A 15099-nucleotide genomic window follows, 5' to 3' on the forward strand; every position below is an offset into this window, starting at 1 on the left:
AAAACATAGATTTTCTGTCTTTTAGGTAGAGTTAGAGCAGGCCAAAAGTTCAATAAAATTATCCTTTGAGAGATCTCAAAGCCAAATTTTAATTTCTGCACCAGCTTATTTTTAACATTAAAACTCATTCACTTAATTGGATTTACTTTAATCTTAGTCTACTTCACCAGGCATAAAACTCCTTTCAGAATTTCTCTTCACAAACCTTCTACAACTTTCTTTTTGCCTTCAGAATTTGTCCCAAAGTCTTTCTTTTTTCCTTTCTAGTACATTAGGACAAATTTATCTTTCTTAACCCATCAAACAAAAATACTTCCATTCTTTGTACCTTCTTTACTGAAAACTTACACCTTACTTTCCTTGAATACAGAGCTGTTTTCCTTATTAATTCCCAGTAGCTTTAATTATATAAGTTAATAACTTTTAACCCTTAACAGACCCTAGTAAACACTGAAAAGGTAAGCAATCTTTTATATCAGCATTCTAAACACTTCATAATTTCTAGAAACACGCCGCTTCACAATAAAACACAAGGCACGCTTTTTAATAGACCCAAACGCTTTTAGCCTCTTTACAATAAGAAGCCAAAAGTAAATAACTTAGGTACGTTTAGCAATAATGTTTCAGTGTTCTATCCAATTCAAAAACGACCCAGATACTCAGATTTTTATCATTTAACTTAACTTGGCAAAACTCAAGATTGTTACCAAAAAGAATTTCGAAGCAGTTTTTTTCCAAGTATACAGACCATAAAACAGTTATTGTACCCACTTTTATCTATTTAAACTATTTGTTTCCAACAATTATGTTCAGATTACCTACAAAAACATCACTTGAGACATTAGACAAAACTGGTCATCATTTAAAGCTATTATTTTACTGACGAATTTAACAGACAACGTGAAGTGAACTTATTTGACTTGGAAACCCAGGCTGCATGCCTGCATCGTATGCAAATACCGACAACTCTGACAACAAGACTATTTTCAATCAAACCAACAAACTTAAACAAGCTTTCATTTACCAAAGGTTAATTCACATCACGTTAACTTGAAAGACATTGGATTAATTTCTACTACATTTAGAATTTATGTAAGGGCTTACTTTAAGCCAATTAAACAGAGCTCTTAATTTTGGCAATACCATCGGGAGGTAAAATATCACACATATAACGTACACATAGACACACGTACACAGAGACTGCACAGCTATTGTTACAGCTATTGTTTTTTACCAGTATTTGTGGAGAAGATACTCAAGATGCTAGATTTTTTGCAAGGGCACGCTTACGGCCGTTTTGCCTCTCCCCTCCTCTCTTTTTTCCTTTTTTTTTTTTTTTTTTTTTTTTTGCTTCAGTCTTAGGAATTAGTGATGGGCTTAGATAGTAGTTCCTGGAGAGGGGAGATGATAATCCTTTTCGTGATAAAGGAACTAGGTGGAGTCTGAACTGCCTCTAGAGCTGTATTTCCATTCTTGCAAGGATTTTCTAAAGACAGTTGCTCTTGATTTCCCAGAAACTGGATCGTAACGCAAATTACATTCCAGTTTGATCTACCTGTCCAGCTGCATCACAAAAGCACAGAGAAACCCCTCAAGTTTTCTCCCAGATGGAGTTAGAATGCATCCGCAGGGTGGGCCTCCGGGGATGCTTAGGGGCCTTCCCTGTGGCAGTAAAGCCAGTGTCTGACTGACAGCAGATGGAGAAAGGCTGCAGAGGCCGATTGCGGATGTTGACATAGCTATAAGATTTAGTCAAGTCCCGCTCAGCCTGGGCACTTTGTCTCCGAGCCAGCACAGTTGAGGTAGGGAAGCAAGAGGCAAAGGCCTGGAACTGGCTGGAGGCTGGGGCTCCTAGAGCCAGGTTTGAGAGTTAAATCCCTGGCAAAAGGCTTATTTTTCCAATTTTACAGAAGGTCAAGGTTCTGCTCAGGTCCAGCCTGAACTTTAACCTCGACTTGGTGACAACAAAGGAGATGATGAATAAGACAGACAAAGAAAGGAAAAGAAGAGCTCAAACCTCGCCCTCCTGGCCTCTTCCAGAGGGTTATCAAGATAAGAGTCACACAACAGTTCCTATGCTGCGGCACACTACCCTAGCACGACAGTTCACAGAATGAATCACAGGTCTCCTACCCTCATAACCGACTCATAACCGACTCAGTAGGTGACTAAAATACTCGGCGCGAACTACGGGGTGGCGCGAAGGACATAAGAAGCCGTATTCGCCGTTCGGGTTCTTTTCAGCTGTTCCAGTTACCTTACTGATCCCGTTGTAGAACCAAGTAGGGATGCTTTGAAGACAATGAGAGGCGAGAAGCGCAGGAAAAGACAAACGGATTTTTATAGTCATCCCTTCAAAGTGACGAGAGATTTTCACATATTGAGGTATACGGAGTAACTATTCAGGTTCAAACTGATTCTCAAACAAATATTGTACGTCTGCCTTAACCATTAAACTAAAGAATGCACTCTCTTAAGAATGCAGACTTCCTCTCCTACGCCCTGTTGGTAACGCCCATATTAGTCTCTTTCTCGACAGCAGGGTTATGTTGACTTGCTAATTTGCAACTAAATACCCGTTTGAAACTTTGATGAATATGTATCTTGGATGTGCTTAATGTATGTTCTCTGTTCTAAAAAGATTTATGTAAGACGAGTGAAAACCGTGGTTCTACGAATGCTTTCTTCCCTTCTGGAAAAGGCCTTCCAGGGTTATAATTCTCACTCTGGCCTAAGTAAAACTCACCCTATTTCTCTTATCTATAGAATGGTTATTGGTTATTTTGCGTCAACAAAAGGAACAACTCTGGTTGAAAAGAATATATATGCCTATATTTAAGGCTGAAATTCTTCCCCAATTACAAGTGCTGTGCTCAGATCGTGCACTGATTATTATATACATTTTTATTACAGGTTTATTTGGCCTTGAAACACTATAACTAAAACTGCGTTCGCCTAGAGTGGCAATCATTTTAGGCTGAGAAGAAAAATGGATATTTAGAAATTTTGCTAACTCTTGTAATTACCACATTCACTTCAACATTTGTTTATTTATTAGACAAATATTTATAGAGCATCTGCTATGTGCCAGGTGCGTATTGAATGCCCACTGCAGAGTATTTTCTAGAGTAGTCACTATGAGAGCCATAAAGATGATTAAGTCACAAAACTCCCTCCTACTCAGGCAGAGCTTAGAATCTATGGGGTTGGGGGAGTCGGGGAGGGATGGGGGAGTGTCCTAAGAAAAGAGCACAAACACACACAAAATAATACAAAAGTCTCTATGATGTAGGTTACTATGACCATAAATCCCATTTTTCAAATGGGTAAACTGTGGCACATGATGCGGGGTCGGTGAGCCGAGGAGTCGAAAGAAAGATTTCTTAGACTCTCAAGATCTGGCAGTAGTGCTCTTTTATTTAGAAAATAGTGTGGAATAGCATGGGGACAGGACCCATGGGCAGTCAGAGCTTCTGCTGCCGCCGCTTCTGCTGCCCCCGCTGGCATGGGGACAGAGCCCATGGGCAGGCAGAGCTGCTGCTGCTGCCCCCGCTGGCATGGGGACAGGACCCATGGGCAGGCAGAGCTGGTGCGTGGGGACAGAACCCACGGGCAGTCAGAGCTCCTGCTGCTGCCCCGAGTTGAGGGTTAGGGCTAATTTTATAAGGCATAGGTATATGATTCATCTCTTTACAAGACAAAGGAAAGAACATGAAAAAAAGTTAAAATGGTATCAGTGCGGGTGGGGTCTGGTCATTGGGTGATCCCATGACTTTTAGACAAGAATCAAATCGGATTAAGTAAAGGTTAGAAAGGTTAGACGCCACCACCCTAAACCAGTTACATGAGATTGCCAGACAGCAACCAACTTAAGTTCTTGCCTCTGGCATTGACCAAGAGCCTCTAGAGATAAGACCATCCCCCCCCTCTTCCTGGCACAGAGAGGGAGGCATCTTCACAGATAGAGGTTTCCCTTAGAAATGTAAATGTTTCCCAACAAAGGGGCAAACAAATTCCACTCCTTGGAGCCTGAATCTCATCTGTAGTTTTAAAACTAACCAGCCTAAAAATCCTCATCATAAGCCATTTTAAAATTAAGCAGCCTAAAAATCCCCATCAGCACAGAGAAGTTAAGTAATTTGCCTAAAGTCACAGAGCTAATAAATGATAGAGCCAGGATTTGAAATCATGTTGAGCTTAGACTTCCTCTTTAACACGTGCTCAAAATGTCTTTCGTCTAACAGACATACACATCTTTCCACCTCCAGGGCCTTCCCATTTTTGGTCCCACTCTCCTAAGCACAGGCGGTCTCTTTGCACCCACCTTATCTCTATTCTCATTCTAATATTTTTGTGGAGCCATAATATAGACCCCACCATTTCTTTAACAATAGCTATAGGGGCCGGCCGGTGGCGCAGCAGTTAAATTCGCCTGTTCTGCTTCTGCGACGGGGGGGGGGGGGGGGGGGTTTCGTGGGTTAGGATCCCGGGTGTGGACTTGGCAGCGCTTGGCAAGCCATGCTGTGGCAGGCATCCCACATAGAAAGTAGAGGAAGATGGGCACAGATGTTAGCTCAGGGCCAGTCTTCCTCAGCAAAAAGAGGAGGATTGGCAGCAGATGTTAGCTCAGGGCTTATCTTCCTCAAAAAAAAAATATACATATATATATCTATAATTTTCTATACTTTTTAGTAAGCCCTACATTTTCACAAACCCTCTTTTTTCTGTTCTTACTGGCTAATAAAATCCTGCCTAATGCCAGAAACTGAGAGCTGCTTAATTAACCGTTCTTGAAAACAAACTCCAGGGAGATGAGGGTATTGACACAGGTGTAAGATGAGGCAGAAAATATTCACAAGAATGAGAGCCCTTGGGTAAAGACCTATATTTATAACCATCCTGTTCTCTGTCTTGTAACCATAAAAGTGCCTCCAGAGATTACCGGTAGAAACATCTGAACTTCACAAGCTTAATGTTACTGCCTGTGAAACATAATCATTAATCTCAAAATCTCGCATACCAGTCAGTTGTCATGGGAAACAGCTTCCAATCTGGATCTGTTATTTCTTCCAATGTATAAATGGCCTGGATTCCTTGGCTTAAGCAAAAGAGCCCAGAACTCTCTATTTGACTCTTGGCTGCTTGGGCCCGGAGGAACATCTGCATTGTCACCTTTTCATGGCATAACCTCTAACTTCTGCTCCATTCCAGGCCTCCCCTTTTGACTTTCAAGAGCCGAGCCTGAAGGAAAAAAAAAAATTAACTGTTTTTCTCTTTTCTTTACTGCTATTACATTTAAATTTTCCTTGAGGCCAAGTGGATGCTGCTGATTGGCTAGAAGAATGGTGAGAATGTTTAGGGAAGATGAAGAAGAAAATTAAAATTTCAAGATTTTTATCTTGTTACATCTGTATATTCAACCAGTCAACTCGACATGTCCCTAGGGTGCTGCTCAGGCATCCTGAAGCCATTGGGTCCACAGCTGAGGTGGCCCGAGCACTCCCCCTCCCCTGCCGCCCCCATGATACTCTTCCTCTGGATCCGTTTTAGTGAATGACAGCTCCAGCTCCATCCACCCTGAGGGCCTGAGCCAGGAGCTTCCCTTTCCTTCAACCATCCAAGTTCTGACAGCTCTTGCCCCTGCATCTCTAAAATCCCTTTCCTCTTCGCCATCCCGCCTTCCTCTGCCTTGAGCCATAAACTCGCACTTCTCACTATTGATGACTTCAGCAGCCTTCTAATTTGGCACCCTGGCTCCGGTCACTCCTCTCCTCCAGTCAGTTTCCACATTGCTGCCTGGTTAACCTTTCTGAAAAGTAAATCTGGTCATGTCACTCCCCTGCTTGAAATCCTTCAGGGTTCTTCATTAACTTCAGGGTAAAAAAAAAAAAAAAAAAACCCTTAGGATCTGACCCTGAATGCCTGTGGCTTAGGTCCCTCCAGCTCGGAGTCTGGTCTCCAGTTGTACTGAGTTAATGGTGCTTCCCAGAGCACCGTGTTTTCTCCTGTCTCCAGCACATGCACATGCTTTTCTCTCTGCCAGGAAACCCCTGCTCCCACTCCTAAGGGGACTGGTGTCTCATCATCCTTCAGCACTCAGCCCAGGTGCTGCCTGCCCCAGGACACACTCTCTAATCCCCCCAGTCTAGGTTATTCCTCCTCCAAACTCCTACAATGCCTTCCGATTCTCCCTGTCCCAGCACATCTCCCACTGCATTGGACTATCCTCTCTGCTTCTGTCTTTCCTCGCTAGAGTGTCAGCTCTATATCCCTCCCCCCCATAGCTGGGTAAGAGCTCAGGAATGTTTGGTGAATACTTGGATGATTGACAGATAGATAAACATCATTGCATATAGCATTCCATCTGTCCTTCAGTGACACAGAATATGCCAGTTCATCTGGGAAGTCACTGAGTTGATAACTTTATGTCTTAGCAATGGTCCCTGAATCAACATTTGCTAACTGCTGTGGACTGAATGTTTTTGTCCTCCACCCCCTCGCACCAAATTCATATGCTGAAACTCTAAGCCCCACTGTGGTGGTATTAGGAGGTAGGGCCTTTAGGAGGTATTTAGGGTTAGATGAAGTCATGGGGGTGGGGTCCTGGTTCAATGGAATTAGTGTCCTTACAAGAAGAGACACCAGAGAGTTCTCTCTCTCTCTGTCTGGCAAGTGAGGACACGGCAAGAAGGTGGCTGCCTGCAAGCCAGGAAGAGAGCTCTCACCAGGACCCAACCATGCTGGCACCTTGATCTCAGACCTCCCAGCCTCCAGAACTGGGAGAAATAATTGTCTGTTGTTTAAGCCACCAGTCTATGGCATTTTGTTATGGCAGTCAGAGCAGACCAAGACACAGATTTGCTCTGGAAGTGGTCAACTCCAGCATAGATGAAGGGGAGGAAAAGACTCAGAAGGAAATTGAGGAGTTTTTGCTCCTGTATACCCTCTCATTCTTGTGTTTACCTGTTTTCCAAATAGCTTCTCTTTTGATTACTAAAAATACTTGACCCTCCAAACCCTCCATTGTTTAGTAGACTTGTCTAAAATCTGAACTCACTTATAATGGAACCATACCGCTTCCTCTCCCCAATCACTTCCAGCACCACAATCTCAGAGTTGAGAGGAACCATAGACATTGCTTTGTCAAGGTTCTCAAGATGTGGAAATGCCTTTGTGTCATCCTGTTCCAGGGAGAGGACTTCAGACATGCCAAGCGTCCCATTTCTTTTCAAACAGCTCTAGTTTTCAGAAAATTCTTCCTAGTATTTGAGACAAAATTGGACATATCATCACAAACTCTAGCCTAACAACAGTATTTAAGTAAGATTTTTGATGCAGCTACTGTATGCAAGACACAGCACTACATGCTGAGGAACCAACAGTGGGAGAGATCAATAACTTGGCCCCTTTTTTCATAGAGCTTACTGTCTACTGAGGAAGATAGACAATAAATAAGTAATTAAAGCACTTGCAAATGGTGATCAAGGCTGTGGAGGGCATTTGCAGGCTGCCGTGATAGAGAATGTTGTGTAGAGGGTCCTACTCTCATAAGGGAGTCAGAAAAGCTGATTTTAGACTCAGACTTCAGAGATCAGAAGGAGCCAGTCTCCTGGGGAGCCAGGGGAAGAGCCTTCCAAGCAGAGGGAAAGGCAAGTGCAAAATCATTGGAGTGTCTGGGGGAATGAGAAGAAGGTAGGGTGGCTGGGACATATTGGGAGATGGGCAAAAATGCCCCAGGATGAGGCTGGAGAGGTAGGTGTCCTCTTAGTGCAATAAGAAGCCATTGAAGAATTTAAACAGGGGGCCAGCCCCGTGGCAGAGTGGTTAGGTTTGTGTGCTCCGCTTCCACAGCCAAGGGTTTCGCTGGTTCAGATCCTGGGCGCGGACACAGCACTCACTGCTTGTCAGGTCATGCTGAGGTGGCGTCCCACATGCCACAACTAGAAGGACCCACAACTAAACTATACAACTATGTACTGGGGGGCTTTGGGGAAAGAAGAAGAAGGAAAAAAAAAGAAGATTGGCAACAGATGTTAGCTCAGGTGCCAATCTTTTTTTAACAAAAAAGAATTTACACAGGAGAATGACATGGTCTGATCTTTAGTGTAGGAAGATCACTCCAGCTGGAACGTAAAAAAAAAAAATTGTCCTGCCTTTTCAACAAATGATGCTGGAGCAGTTGGACATCCATGATGCAGAGGGAGTGGAGGGGGAGGAGGAAAAGGAGGAGGAGAATCATCTTTACCTAAACCTCACCTTATATAAAAATTAACTCAAAATGTTACATCGTTCACACCAAGATATATACCCAACTGCAATGCACATATGTGCACCAAAATACATGCACATAATTGTTTATAGCAGCATTATCTGTAATAGCCAAACTGGGAAACCACTCAAATGTCTATCAACAGTAGAAAGGCTAAAGAAATGGTATATTTATACAGTAGAATGCTGTACAGCAATGTCACTGTCAGCACCCACCAGGATTAACCTCACAGTGCCTACCACAGCGTCCTAGAGCTACTCACAGCTGTATAATAAAGTTCATCATGGCAAACAAGGGGAAAAACACGGACTCATACGTAAAACAGAAAACTATGAAACTTTTAGAAATAGACTGGTGCTCCTTGGGGAAAATCTTCAGAACCAAGGGCTGAGTGAAGAGTTCATAGATTTGACACTAAAAGCGTACTCTATAAAAAGAAAAATTGATAAATTGAACCTCATCACAATGAAAACTTTTGTTCTGCAAAAGACCCTGTGAAGAATGTGAAAAGACAAGGTACAGAATGGGAGAAAATATTTGTGAACTGCGTTATCTGCAAAAGATTTGTATCTAGACTACTATATAAAGAACTCTCAAAATTCAACAGCAGAGAAAACCATCCAGACAGAAAATGGGAAAAGACATTGTAACTGGGTGAATAAAGGCCCCCAAAGACACTAGGTTCTAATCTCCAGAATCTGTAAATGTTAGCTGATTTGGACATAGAGTCTGCAGATGGGGCTAAGTTAATAGTTGCTGAGATGGGGAGATTACCCTGGATTAACCATTGGGTCCCTAAATGCAATCACATGTGTCCTTAGAAGAGGAGATCTGACAGAGATGCACAAAGGAGAAGGCAATGTGCAGACAGAGCAGAGAGAGATTTGAAGATGTGGGCTTGTGGCCACAAACCAAGGAAGGCTGGCAGTCACCAGAAGCAGGAAGAGGCAAGTGGCCCTTCCAGGGGATAAGAGATTATCCCCTAGTCACCTCACTCACACTCTTTGTTCCACAGGGGTCTGCCTGCCGAAGCCTGCTGCTGCCTCCTAGACAATGTTTCCGACTATTGTGTTTGCTCTTTCCACTCAATCTCTCACAGAAACCACCTTTGGCCTAATTTTTGTCATCTGCTTCATGGACACACATATGTGAAGTAGGGAAATCATAAAATGTTGGGCAAATGTAACATCTTATAGTTTGTTTGCTTTTGGCTTCATACTCTGCCCCCTCCCTACTAAGGACAGGAAAAGGGTGTGTCAGTTCAGATGGATGGTGATCGTGAGATGGAAACGTTGGAGGCTAGAAAAGAGAAGACAGGAATGGGAATATCAGTGACCTCTGAGGTTGCCTTGACTAGCTGCCTCACGCTGGGGATCTGGGCGAGGGGTGCAGCTGCGGCCTTGGAGCAACGCAGGGGCTGGGAAGCCCTCCACACAGCTGCCTCACAGGAAGGCTGGACTCCACCAGCCTTTACTCATCCTTGATGGCTAAAGATTTCCACTCAAAGCGCTGTGACTTTTCCTACCGCCCAGTAAGAAGTGAAATTTTGCTGGTTCTGGGAATATGGGGCTTGAAAAACAAGAAGTGCTTTGGAAAATGTGCTGGGATCTGAGTGGCCTCTAATTGATGAGTTCCTTCCTCCACTGTGGTCCAGAGAACTGAGAAGATGTGACAGGGAATTCTAACCCTCCCTCAGGGAAGACGCCTACTTAATGCCTAACAAAGATGAGTATTCCATCCTCTGTGATTGTGTAAGACTTCTGGGCTGGCTCTGACATCTGGCCACAATTTCAGCACCCCCGATGTTGTTTTTGCTCCACAATGTTCTTTGCTTTCTAATTCAACCAGAAAACATTTTGATTCTCAACTTCTTAGGGTGAATCAATACAGTGAGTAATAGGAAAGAGTTTTTGGTGGTTTACATTTTAACTACTCACCACCCACCTGGAATATATAAGGTACTTAGAGGGAATGGAAGTCCTTCTGCTTACTGCATGCTGTTGGAAATTATCCTGCCAGGAAAGAACAGCATCTACTGAACATATTGTGTAAGGAGAAATAAACCGGATGTTCTCAAGACATATGAAAATCATAGGTTCAGACCCTTTCCTCCAGGATGATAGGTAAATGGAGAAGCTGTTAAAACGTGTGAAGCAGGAGCCATAAAAACAAGCCCAGAGCTGGTTATCACCATACTGCCCTTAACCAGAGATCACTTTTCCAGACACATGATACACTCAGTTTTTTAAATAATTGTTCCTGAGACACAGTGAAGGGCTAGGTGGATATCAGAAGGGAAGGCCCCCCAAGGTTCTAATACCTATGCCCTTTCGTGTACCTAGTGATATTCTCAGCACAAATTCAGAAATCCTGAATCAGAGGACAGTCCGAAGCTAGCTACATAGCATATTGGATATGGTTGCCACACTGAACGGGAGGTAGGTATTTATTTATTTAAATGTAAACCTGAACTAGGTGGATTTTGGTGAGGTCCCTTCCCGTGTGTGGGAAGAGGGATGGCACTTTGAGCCTTGCCCTTGAAAACTCCAGAAGGGGGTGAACTCATTCCCTCTCTCTTATTCATTCATTTATTCATTGAACAAATGATCCTGAGCCAGGGGTTGGAGATTAAAAAAATAAACAGATATTAAGAAACCTCCCCCTGCCTTCAGGGAGAATACAGAATATATAATTAACAAATAGGTGCGGCACAGTGTGGCAAGTAGATCATGAGGGCTGACTGTGCTTGAGGTGTAGGGAAGATTTTACTGACTGGGGTCTGGAAGGATGAGACGTGTGCATGACCATCCTGATTGGTTGGCAGAGGGGAGGGGCGGGGCCCTCCAGGCAGAGGACAGAATGCGTAGGGGCGTGAGAGAGGATGCATAGTCTTAGAGCAATAGCAATGGGGGAAAAGTGACGGGAAAATAGGTAAAGACCAGATGATGGGCTTTTCTGATAGCAGGAATTTGGGTTTTGTTTTGTAGGTGTTAGAGAGCCATGGAAGGATTTAAAGCAGGAGAGTGATATGATCGGAATCGTGCATTAGATGGATAGATCTTCTTGGTATGTATTGAAGGGGGTGGACAAGGCAAGATTGTTGTGCAAGTCCAGGTGAGAAATCAAGAAGGGTTAAACTGGCCAGTGGCAGTGGACTGGAAAGGACAAGATTAATCCAGGCAGTGTTTATGGGGTAGAATCAACTTGCCAGACTTGTGAGGCCATTAGAGTCCTTTCGCCAAAACCAAAGGAGGTTAGTCCCTCACAAAGAGTACTGGAACATGGTCAAGAAGAGAAAGGCCAAAAGGACCTTCCCAGACATTGCTCCCCTGTGGCAGGCACAGGCAGATCGCTGGAAGGAAGGAAGCCAGGAAAGGCATCACCAAGCTGAATTGACATCACTTCGAGTTCACATTGTGGTTTAGGCCTAAGAATCTAATCGAATATAGTTACAAATTCCAGGCCAGACCAAGACTGAAGGCATGCCTTTTTGCATCTTCTGTAAGTTCCTTTTTTAAAAGAAGACTATTTTGAAAAATGCATTTATTTTAATTTTCGAGTCAAAATTTACCTACAGTGAAATGCATGGATTTTATGTACACAACTGGTAAGTTTGACTTATCTCACACACAATACACAAATGTATACATCTGGGCAACAAACACTACAATTAAAATAATACACGTTATCGCTGCCCAGAAAGTTCTCTCCTGCCCCCTTCCCAATAATCACCAATACCCATAGGTAACTGTTGTTCTGATTTCTATCATGTGATTAGTTTTTCCCATCCTTGAACTTCATATAAAGGAAATCAGACAGTATGTACTTTTTTTCTGTCTGATTGGGTATACCACAATTTGTTTCTCTCTTGTTCAGTTGATGAGTTGATGGATATTAGAACTATTTCCAATTTGGGGTTATTAGGAATATAACTGCTGAATATAAACATTCTTCTACAAGTCTTTTTGTGAATGTATATTTTCATCGGTCATAAGAAAATATTAAAAGTGAAATTTCTAGGTCACAGAGTAGGTGTATATTTAACTTTATAAGGAACTGTGATACTGTTTTCCCAAAATTGTGCTGTTTTACACTCCAGCTAACAATGTATGATTTTATGTCTAGTGGGTGCAGAGTGGTATCTTATTCTGGTTTTAATTTCCGTTTTCTGATGACTAATGATGTTGAGCATCCTTTCATATGCCTATTGATCATTCATATTACTTCTTTTATAAAGTATCTGTTAAAGTGTTTAGCCCATTTTTCAATTGGGTTGTTTGTCTTTTTATTATTGCATTGTACAAGCTGTTTATATACTCTGAAAACAAATCCTTCATTAAATGTATATATTGCAATATATGTATGTGTGTGTATATTTTCTCCCCATCTTTGACTTGAATTTTGATTTTCTTGACATCTTTTGATGAATAGATTTTTAAATTTTTAATGAAATCCAATCTAACACTTTTTCATGGTTAGTGCTTTTTATATCCTTTCTAAGACTTTACCTAACCCAAGCTTGATACTTTAGCTTTTAATTTAGATTTGTGATCATCTCAAGTTTTATGGATGGCATGAGGTAGGAGTCAAGGTTCATTTTTCTCACATACATATCCAGTTCTTCCAGCACTGTTTATTGAAAAGGCTGTCCCCATTGAATTACCTTTTTGACTTTGTTGAAAATCAACTCATAGTATACATGTGGGCATATTTCTGAATTTTCTAATACGTTCCTTTGATCTATTTATTTGTTTTCATGCCAAAATCATATTGTCTTGATTAGCCTTTAAATCAGGTAGAGGAAGTCTTCCAACTGTGTTTTTTATTTTCAGTGATTTTCCATACAAATTTCAGAATTATCTCATCAATTTAAACAAAACACTCTGTTGGTGTTTTGATTGGGATTGCACTGAATCCATAGATCAAACTGACATCTTAGTAATACTGAATCTTCACAGTCATGAACAAAGTTTCTCTCTCCATTTATCTAGATCTTCTTGGCAATGCTTTAGACTTTTTTGTGTAGAGGTTTTGCATGAATTTTGTTAAACATATTCCTAAGTATTTTTTTATGCTATTGTAAATTATCTTGTTTTCCACTTTAGTTAACCATTTTTTGTTGATAGTATAAACAATGCGATTGATTTTTATGTTGAGCTTAAATCCTGCCATTTACTTAATTTATTTATTAGTTCTAGTAGGGGTTTTTTGAGATTTTTTATATACATAATTAACACGTGTATTTATGAGTTTCATTTGCCAATATTTTATTAAGAATTTTTCTATCCATAGTCATGAAGAATATTGACCTGTAATTTTCTTTTCTCATAACATCCCTGTTAGGTTTTGTTATCCAGGTTATGCTGACTTTGCAGAATATTAGGGAGGTATTCCCTCATCCTCCTTTTTCCAAAACAGTTTAAGATTAGTGCTGTTTCTTCTTTAATATTTAATAGAATTCATCAGTGCTTTATAAATTACAAATTTAAGCATTTCAATAGATATGAGCTATTCAGATTTTCTATTTCTTTCTGAGTTAGTTTTGATAATTGTATCTTTCAAGGAATTTGTCTATTCCATCTAAGTCTTCAAATTTCTTGACATAAAGTTGTTCATAATATTTCCTTATCACTTTATTATCTATGGTATCTATAGTAACGCCTCTCTTCCATTCCTGATTTTAGTAATTTGTTTTTTCTCTCTTTTTAAATCAATCTTGCTAAGAGATAACCAATTTTATTAGTTTTTCAAAGAATAAGCTTCTGGCTTTGTTCATTTTCTCCGTTGTTTGTCTATCTTCTGCTTCATTAATTATCACTTGCCTTCTTTATTTCCTTCCTTCTGGTTGCTTTGGATTTAATTTTTTTATTTTAATTTTTTCATAGTTTGTTAAGGTAGAGGTTTAGATAACTGATTTTAAACATTTTTTCTTTTATAAGTATTTAAAGCTATACATCCTCTCTAAGCATTGCTTTAGCTGCATCACATAGATTTTGGCATATTGCATTTTCATTATATTTTAGTTTAAATATTCTCTAATTTCTCTAGTGATTTATTCTTTAATGCAGGGTTATTTAGAAGTATGACTTTTAATTTCCAAACATTTGGAGATTTTTTTTTGGTGTCCTAGTATTATTAATTTCTAATTTAATTCCATTCAATCAGAGAATATATCCTGTAAGTTTTTTTTGAAATTTGTTGAAACACTTTTGTGACCCAACACTTGGTCTATAGTGTTAGAGAAATTTCCATATGCTTATATAGAAACAGTATATTCTGCAGTTTGGAGAGGAGTACCCTATAAGCGTCAATTAGATCAAGTTGGTTGATAAACAACATATAGTGTGTGTATGTAGTCTCTTCTATATCCTTACTGATTTTCTCTTTACTTGTTCTATCGATTATTTAGAGTGCTAAAATCTCAAATTATGATTGCAGATTTGTCTCTTTCGTCTTTTAATTCTGTTAGTTTTTGCTTCACAGCATATTAAACCCTGAGTGGTGGCATGTTTTTTCATCAGAAAGCACATAATGTCTGGTTGTTTCTTTTTTTATGATCTTAGTAGTTATTGGTGCTTAATCTCTAGATCCATCAATTTATTGGAGGTTACAAAATGGTGATATTTTAATTCTATCAGTTCTTTTCATATAGTAGTTTCTTCTCAACTACTATTTTGTTATCCAGTTGTACATTTATATAAATACTTCATTCTTTCCATTTATTTACCAATTTTCAAAATAATGAATTGATTGCTGATCATCCTTCTAATGCGACCACTTAAGGTTTTTAAAAAATATTACTATAGGGGCTGGCCCAGTGGCGCAACGGT

This window comes from Equus przewalskii, chromosome 2 (genome assembly GCF_037783145.1).
Source record: "Equus przewalskii isolate Varuska chromosome 2, EquPr2, whole genome shotgun sequence".
Classification (NCBI taxonomy): domain Eukaryota; kingdom Metazoa; phylum Chordata; class Mammalia; order Perissodactyla; family Equidae; genus Equus; species Equus przewalskii.